The sequence below is a fragment of the Limulus polyphemus genome, unplaced genomic scaffold (genome assembly GCF_000517525.1).
Source record: "Limulus polyphemus unplaced genomic scaffold, Limulus_polyphemus-2.1.2 Scaffold7321, whole genome shotgun sequence".
Classification (NCBI taxonomy): Eukaryota; Metazoa; Arthropoda; class Merostomata; order Xiphosura; family Limulidae; genus Limulus; species Limulus polyphemus.
The window spans coordinates 9,107-18,086 of NW_013672931.1; the positions used below are offsets into that span (position 1 = coordinate 9,107).

An 8,980-nucleotide genomic window follows, 5' to 3' on the forward strand; every position below is an offset into this window, starting at 1 on the left:
TTACGTTATATCTAGATGCCCTGGAGCCACTTAGAAAACAATTGTATTTGTAACACACAAAACGGCATTTGATTTGATTATTTTTATTGACCAGTCCGCAATGCGTTTAGCTGTGATTAGACCTGTCTATCGTCATTCAATCGGCCTTTTGAAACGCCGCTGACTGGCAGGTGCGATGTTCTCCGTTACCTTATATTTGTAAAATTTTGTTGTTAACTGATGAAAACATATTTCTTGAAGTTTATAATATAGTAAAATGAAAAATTCCCAAAATTTCTGACCCATTTAAAATTCCTAAAAAGTTCCTACCCCGGTTTACATACATCTCGGTATAACAACTGAAACAAAAATGCATCATATACAAACAAGAAAGTTAACTCGAATTTCTTTAGACAAAATATGTAATACAAGTAACAGGCATCTAGTTCACTAACTTATTGACCTAACATGAAGGTTTTTTTTTTATTGTATGTGTCAAAAATACCCATTCAGAAAACATCATCTCTTATCCTGGGCATAATTCACTGTTATGCTCACTAACCGTCACTTAGAAAAGGCTTAACAACCCACCGTTTAATGTGTCTAATTAGTTATAATTGTAAAATGCTGGAGGAGAATTGTTGTAAGAATATCAAGTAAGGTGATGTGAAATTTTTCTACATGTATACAAATGATGTCATGGTTCAGTGTTTCAACTTTAACAACGTGCTTTATAACTGGGCTACATTTCATGTTAGGGGGGGGATAATGTGATTTAATTTTTTTTGCATTTTTGTGAAACAACATTGTATATTTTACTCTTTATGTATTTTAGCTTCATCTTTAAAGATCATATTTTGGAATTACACTAAACAAATTTTACTTTGTCTTTTTTTATTACAAAATGAATTATTTGACTATTAACTTTTAGAAAGCATTTGAGGGTGTTCATGATTTTTTTAAAGGCCCTTTTATTACAATGTAAAGAAAAATTAAACTGAACTTCAAAATAGAATTTAAAGCTCTCTAACTTCCGTTCAGTCAGTGAAAAACAAATAAGATAAATGATGCTGTTCTTACAAGTAAGCAATTCTTCATATTTCTTCATGACCTCATCTTTTAAAATTATTCAGGCACGTAAAAGTATGCAGATCTTTAAACAATTTTTTTATACTGGTTATTGTAACAATGACTAGGCATTTGTGTGTGTTCTACAGACAATTATGATTTATAGTGGGTTAAGTTTTAGGTACTTTTTTTTTTAATCATGTGAGTATTCACTTGGCAAGTTCTTTGAAATCAGTAAAGTAATGTTATTGTGTGTATGTATGTGTGTGTGTATTTGGTTTAACTGGTAAGTTAACTAGATTTTATGCTGAAGAATTAAATTTACTTAAAACATTTTTGGAGTGTTAACAAATGTGGTCTATATGAACCACATTGCTTTCTTCAAATCAATTTTTTGAAAGTATCTCTGATCCAATTTGTTTGTGATTCCATGATTTTGTTGTTTACAAGGTACCTAATAATGTAGACAAAAATACATTCAATATGGTAATTAATCCCACTGGTTACAAGGGGGAGGGTGGATCCTGATGTATTTTACATTGAAAATGGGTGACCTCATCCAACTTCTTTGGTCACTTCTTTTCACGAGTATTGTAAAAAACAAAATTGCTCAGTATGATGCAATATATGTATCATACCAGTAGTGAGATTGTGTGAAACTATAAACATTATGTAATGGCCATGTGCTTATCTCAAGGAAGGGAGAAGCAGTTACATTATTTTGATTTGGTTTCTTTTCTTACCAGTAGTGAGATTGTGTGAAACTATAGACATTATGTAATGGCCATGTGCTTATCTCAAGGGAGGGAGAAGCAGTTACATTATTTTGATTTGGTTTCTTTTCTTACCAGTAGTGAGATTGTGTGAAACTATAGACATTATGTAATGGCCATGTGCTTATCTCAAGGAAGGGAGAAGCAGTTACATTATTTTGATTTGGTTTCTTTTCTTACCAGTAGTGAGATTGTGTGAAACTATAGACATTATGTAATGGCCATGTGCTTATCTCAAGAAAGGGAGAAGCAGTTACATTACTTTGATTTGGTTTCTTTTCTTACCAGTAGTGAGATTGTGTGAAACTATAGACATTATGTAACGGCCATACTGAGAAATGATAAATTCTCATCCTATAAAGGAGCTGAAGTGCAAATTTATCAACAAACTAAATGAAAATGTTTTATTCTTTAGATCATAACCATTCGTAAAGGTTATGATTAGACATTACAAAAAATCAAACTACCATTTTTCTTTATTTTGTAAAACTTGGTAAAGTTTGAAAGCTCCATAAATGTTGAGTGTCAGCTGTGCATAAAGATTGAGAATATATGGAGTCGAAACAGGATTTTTATGAATTTATTACCAAAATAGACACAAAGGCCATAGACATTGAAGGTAAATAGTGTGCCTAGTTTGCATGTTGGTCAACACGCAGGATTTTCTATGTTATATTAACACCACATTTTTTCATAAGGGTTAAAATCGTTCTGGGGTAAATGCTGATGATAACATAAAGATCAAATTTTTTTTTTTGGGGGGGGGGATCCTTCAAGATTCTGTAAGCTCTAGATATTGGGTTCTTATTTAGTTCAAGATGATTCCAGTTCACAGAAATAACAGTATTACATTACACTATTACCTCATAAACCTTTCATATCAAATTTATCATTTGTTGTAACTAAACATGAATATATCCAATAGCGTGGCCAAGGTCAGGCCTAGCTAGGAATGTAACTGGTCCCTGCCTGAGTGAGAAATGATAAATTCTCATCCTATAAAGGAGCTGAACTGCAGAAAACTGGTTTGTAACAGAAGGAGGGGGGGGGGGGAATGAAGAGGGAGAACCAATAGTCAATGAGCTGACAGAATCACACATTTGTAATTAAGGATGAAATGCTCCCCATGCATAGATTGGGTAATCTGGTTGGTTGTATATAAAATACTGTTGATTTTGATGTAATTACATACAATTTAACAGCAGAACAATACAAGTTTCTTTAGTCACAGACTTGGACAGATTCTGCATGCGTACATACATTCAAAGGGACCAAACAAAGTACTTTCTGCAATTTAAGTACACTCTGGTGTGCATGGACAAATTTAAAGGCATGTCTGCACCATTTATTAAAGTCTTCCAGCCATGAACAGTACTTGTTCCATTTTGGGTTTAAATTTTTGTTGTTAACTGCTTCATTGGGTTGTAATTGGCCTTTTGGACACTGTTGTGATAAAGCTAATTAAACACAGTTGAAATGTTAGTGGATGAGGTATAAAATAAGTAACAGTAATTATGCAAATTAGGCATTGAATTCATAGTAGTTATCATAATGATCGTGGAATTTAAATACAAAAGTGTAACTTGTGGTAATGAATTAACATTTCACTCTTCCAAAAACTAAAACTGCATCTAATTATTTCAAAATGCTTTCAGTTTTTGGCTCCGTATGTTTTGATGTTCCTGAACGTGAATTTCAGTGTTTAATAAGAAATACTCAGTATGGATGGTTTGTCTGTTCACCCAAATGTGTTTCGATGGTTTTCTTACCAATGTTTTCATTAACTTTTCTCTCTGCTGGGCAGACTCCACTGAATACTATTTTACTGTCCAAAACTTGTTTATAGTTGGTTATTCACACGTGTATTCCTACCTTACATTTGGACACGATGTTACTGAAATTGTAGACTTACGTCTTCCACACAAAACTCTTACCAGCTGACTAATTTTTGAACAGCCTGTCTTTTTCGATGCACGGTACCTTCTAGACTGCTGTGAGGCCGTGCACGTGCACAGCTTGGAGTGATCGTTCCTTCTTACAGAAGTACTTCGAGTTCATTGTAAAACCACCTACTCAGCCATAAGTGATGCAGGTGAAATTGGTGGAATCTTTCTTTGGCATCTGTCCAGGTAACAAACAACCTATGGTAGCACATACCCTGGCTACAGTTTTAATGGTTGTACTTGTATGGGTTTCATCATTATGCAAATGTTTTGCTGTTTCATTTAAGTCTTGCTGGTGCTCTCCCTTTAGTGGTGATAAAACTTACTTTGCCAAGCAGATAATATTCTGTCTTGAGAAATCTTCTAAATGCAGTAGACCTCTCAATGCATTGAAGTTAAAATGTGTCTCGTGAAAGTAAAGTTTTAATGTTGTTGTCAGTCGTTTTTAGTCCATAGTATTTTGGGATCTATGGCAGAATATGCCTTCCTTACTATCAGCCACTATGTTAAAGACATAAATAATTGAAAAGGTTGTGGTCTAAGTGAAATATATTTGACTTTCTTCATTTATGGCAACATTGCATTCTGTGATGCAGCGTAGCAAAAAATCCTCTATTTTAGTTCTGGAACAAAGAACCAAGTTTTTCCATCGAAAGAGAGCGGTCCAATCAAATCATTCTGTGAAATGTGGTAATGTAGTTAATATTAAGAGAATCTTCTGGTATTTTTTATTTAATGATTATTATTGCAGTTTTGGTACAAATTGAACAAAAAGTTGAATATATTTGAGGTATATCCACACACACAAATTTACCTGTATATTTCTAACACTTAATTTAAACTTTAGTTTTTAAGCAGTAAATTTTTTGTAAGTTTATACAAAGAATAGTTAGGAATAAAATAGCTTTTAGCAATGTAAATATTAAGATGTAAGAATTTGTTAGCCAAACCATTTGTTTCTAAACTGTCTACTAGTATATTTTGCCTTTTGTTTTATACTATAAAATAGATCATGTATTTCTTATTTAACGCTTATTGTTACATATGTTTATAGAACTTGAGTACCGAGAAGCTGAGGATACCGTAATTTCAGATTATCTTGTGAGCCAATTCTTCTCTGTTCATCTCGAGTAGACACTTTCTTATATTACCATTTTTATTAATGGCTTTTGAATTAAACCTGCAACTCTTTATCAAGGTTTTTCCTGTAAGTTTAACACCAGAAAGTGTAAAAAACTGTCAATTGTCAACCACTGATAATATTACTCCAGTTCTCATTGTTGTAACTACTAGTTTGTTCTTCTTCTGAACAACTGATAATATTACTCCAGTCCTCGTTGTTGTAACTACTAGTTTGTTCTTCTTCTGAACAACTGATAATATTACTCCAGTCCTCGTTGTTGTAACTACTACTAGTTTATTCTTCTTCTGAACCACTGATAATATTACTCCAGTCCTTGTTGTTGTAACTACTACTACCTATGTGTGTTCCTTATGAACCACTGATAATATTACTCTAGTCCTTGTTGTAACTACAACTAGTTTGTTCTTCTTCTGAACCACTGATAATATTACTCCAGTTCTCACTGTTGTAACTACTTCTACTACCTGTGTGTGCTTCTAAAAAACCAAGACAATGAAGTTGCATGAAATGCTGAAAGTTAATTTAAAATATTCTTTAGATTAATCTTTTTTTTTGTAAACTTACATCTACTTCTGAAGTAATTTTTGCTTTGAATTTAATGTTATATGGGATTATTTTGGCATTTTTATTTATCTTTTGGGGTATGGAACCCACTTTTAAAGGAAAATAAGAGGTAATCTAATTCAGTTGAAACTTCTAAGAGTTTGAGTAAGACTTAAGTCTGAAGTATTTAGTTGTAATGAATTTATGTTTTTTTATTTAATGTTAAAATCATTATATAAATCAATTAATCATCAATATTCTATGTTTATAATAAAATATTTAATATCTCCAAAAGTCAATAAAATGTGAAGTTTAATTACAAAAACAATTTCTGATTAATATCCGGGTCCTACAACGTCGGGTAAACTTGGTGAAATGTATCCAGTACAAAATTTGAGTCTAGCATGTTTTAAATCCGGGTCCTGCGACATCGGGTAAACTTGGTGAAGTGTATCCAGTACAAAATTTGAGTCTAGCCTGTTTTAAATCCGGGTCCTGCAACATCGGGTAAACTTGGTGAAATGTATCCAGTACAAAATTTGAGTCTAGCCTGTTTTAAATCCGGGTCCTGCAACATCGGGTAAACTTGGTGAAATGTATCCAGTACAAAATTTGAGTCTAGCATTCTTAAAAAAAAAAGAAGCCTGTCCTAGTTTCTGAAATGTATTTATTCTTCAATGTAACATTTTCAGACAATGTAGGTAATTAAATATCTATTATATAAACTAATTTTTGTCTTGTAATTTAGGAGTTTGTAGTTTTACCTTTCACTTTTGTTTACATTTACTAGAAGAGTTCATGGCCCATGGAGCCAGTGTTCGTTGCTTAGCCTTTGGAAAAAAATCTGGCCGGGTCATGGTCACTGGAGGAGAGGACAAAAAGGTCAATCTGTGGGCAGTAGGAAAACCAAACTGTATAATGGTAAAACTTTTTTATTATTATTATTATATTATGTATGTATGTGTGATGAATAATACAGTGTTATTAACTGTTATACAATGTAGATGTAAGGCTAGCTGGGCTACATCATTGTCATCTCACGGACTCTTGATACCGGGTTAATAAAGGTGAACTTTCATGTTAGATTAAATAGTCTAAAATAGTAAAGGGTTTACTCACGGTTTAATATATAGTTCTTTATTTAAACTGAGTTTTAAACTAAAAGGAATGTAATGTTGTTGTTTTTTATTACAAATATGTTCACAGATGTTGAAATCATTATTTCTTGTGTTTAGTAAATTCTACGTTTGAGACACGATCGGTTATGTACACTTTATTATATTCACCTTAAAGTGTTATATTTAATGTTTTGGCGAAGATAACCAAAATGTGTTATAGTTGTTACAAACACTCACGACTGAATGGTATTGTTCTAACCAGTTTTACAGAATAATTGTCCAGTAAATGTATCGTCATGGAAAACCTCCTCAGTTCTGTAATTACTGAGTTTCACCAAGTACGAACAGTTTCAAGTATTGATTTAAATAAGTAGTTTTACTCTTAAATTGCCATTCTACTTTTCGTTGTTATTCGCATTCTACAAGCATGACGAGAAGACAATATTGATACACAGAAAGAGAAGGTTGTTACCTGTCAATGACCGTTGCGGAGATAACAATGGAAGCCTCCTTTTGTGAAACGAAGAATCTCACGTATTTTCTTAACTATTGTTATGTGACGTCATAATACTTTAAACACGACGCTGTGAAAGAATGATTATGGTGTTTTCGGATTTCTTTTACACCTACATTATTTCTGTATTTATCTGGGAATTTAAAAAATATTCAGCGTTGATAAAACTAGTTTATTCTTGTGAATTATTTAGCTAACAAGCTGTTTAAGATTTAAAAAATATTTGTTTACACTTTTTTTCAATACTTTAAAAAAAATTGATATTCAGCGTTTGTATTCGTCATTATTCAAGGTTTAACGGCTTCTTTATTGTTTATAAAGCACGTTTATATTGTTTCGTTACTAGCATCGTGTTATGCCCTTATTTTAAATTAGATGTAGGCTCAAAAGTGCAATCAAGGAACCCCTCTTTTTTATATTTTTTAAATGTTTTTTTCAACTTAATGTATTGGCTGACACAGCCGTTTTTGAACCCATGTAATATAAGGTTTAAATATGATAATATCAAGGTTAAAGATGTGTTACAATTGAACGTGTTGTTTTATTGTTAAGCTACACAATGGGCTGTCGGAGCTCCGTCTTCCGCCCGAAATTGACGGTTAACCCCCAGTAAGTCCTTACACTTGCATCTGACCCTCTGGTGGACTCATAAAACGTATTTTTAACCGTTAGAAGTGTAGACTAGGCAAGGCTGCTGACTTTTAGGAATCTGTTTTAGTGAGGGTTTTGAACAGTAAAAATGTTAACGTGCATTGAAATGGTATGCGCGCTCTGAAAACGGTCGCCTTCTAGGGTGATGCGGGGGCGAGCTTCCTCAGAAGCTTTTTTTTTTATCTAGTGAAGCAAAATCCATGCATTTCCTGGATCAATGTGATACTAAGTTTGACCTGGATTCAGCCAATCAACAAGACACAATACGTTATAGTAGAAAGCTGTTGATTTAACCAAAACGTGTTGTTTTTTTTTATATATGTGTGTGTGAGCGTGAGAATAGGCCCATATACGTGAGTTTCACGCGCAGCGGGTGAGTAGCACCGAAACTGAGTGGGTCAGTTTTTACTGGAAATGTCCATGACATGTGTATCGTAATCTGTTAAATGTATATAATCGTGGAATTTCGCACTTATAACACGAATATTTATCAATGGGCTACGTAGTTATTTGTGAAATTTTATTACAGTTTGTAATGTTCGTGGTTATTTACCGTGCTTTTAGGTAAAGTTATTTTTAGAGTAAATTGGGTAGATACCCTATATAACAGTAAGATAAGTTATGAAGTAATTTCAAATTCTGGTAAGACTAACAGAAGCTGTGCTATTAAATAAATGGGCTGGATATAAAGCGTGACGCTGGACTGTTGCCTTCACTGGAGTTGTAAGTTGATCAGGCTGGCTCTACTCCTTCAGTACTTATTTCACAACTGATCGCTTCACTCAAAATAATATTCCAAACTATCTAAGCCGCATGTCTATTGAATTAACTATATTCATTACCGACTTGTGGAAATTAATATTAATTATGTCATTGATTCGGTAACGTTTGACTTATCTAGAACAATTAGCGCTCTCCACGTGACTGGTCATTATCATTCAAACATGGTGAAATCCGTAACTTCGATATTCACCAGAACCACCACTGGTAAACACTTCTGTCTACATTTTTACACAGCGTGTAGCATTATAACCTATTCTCCATGAGCAGACTCAGTGTAAACTCAATAGAATGACAGAGTAATAAAGGTAACCTAACCCAATCAACTTAAAGACTTTATTGTAGGGTTGTACTGCAGAGAAATGCATATAACAACTTTGAAAATCATTCCACTGGAATTTACTCTAACATAATGTTGTATAGAACAACCAAAATCTAAATTGTAAGTGTTAGACTTACTGAAAAAA

At 33.1% G+C, this 8,980-nt stretch overlaps 2 long non-coding RNA genes across 2 annotated transcripts in view; one reads left to right on the plus strand and one right to left on the minus strand.

Moving 5' to 3' along the window:
* Positions 1-6,564, plus strand: part of LOC106474519 — an 11,853-nt gene extending 5,289 nt beyond the window's left edge. The window contains exon 3 of the long non-coding RNA XR_001291751.2: positions 6,241-6,564. This is a non-coding gene — a long non-coding RNA (uncharacterized LOC106474519). The remainder of the gene's footprint in view (positions 1-6,240) is intronic.
* Positions 5,745-7,126, minus strand: LOC111089776. Its single transcript, XR_002613975.1, has 3 exons — positions 7,041-7,126; positions 6,215-6,338; positions 5,745-6,018 (listed from the first exon to the last, which is right to left on the minus strand). It is a non-coding gene; the product is annotated as an uncharacterized LOC111089776 (long non-coding RNA).
* Positions 7,127-8,980: the final 1,854 nt, after the last annotated feature.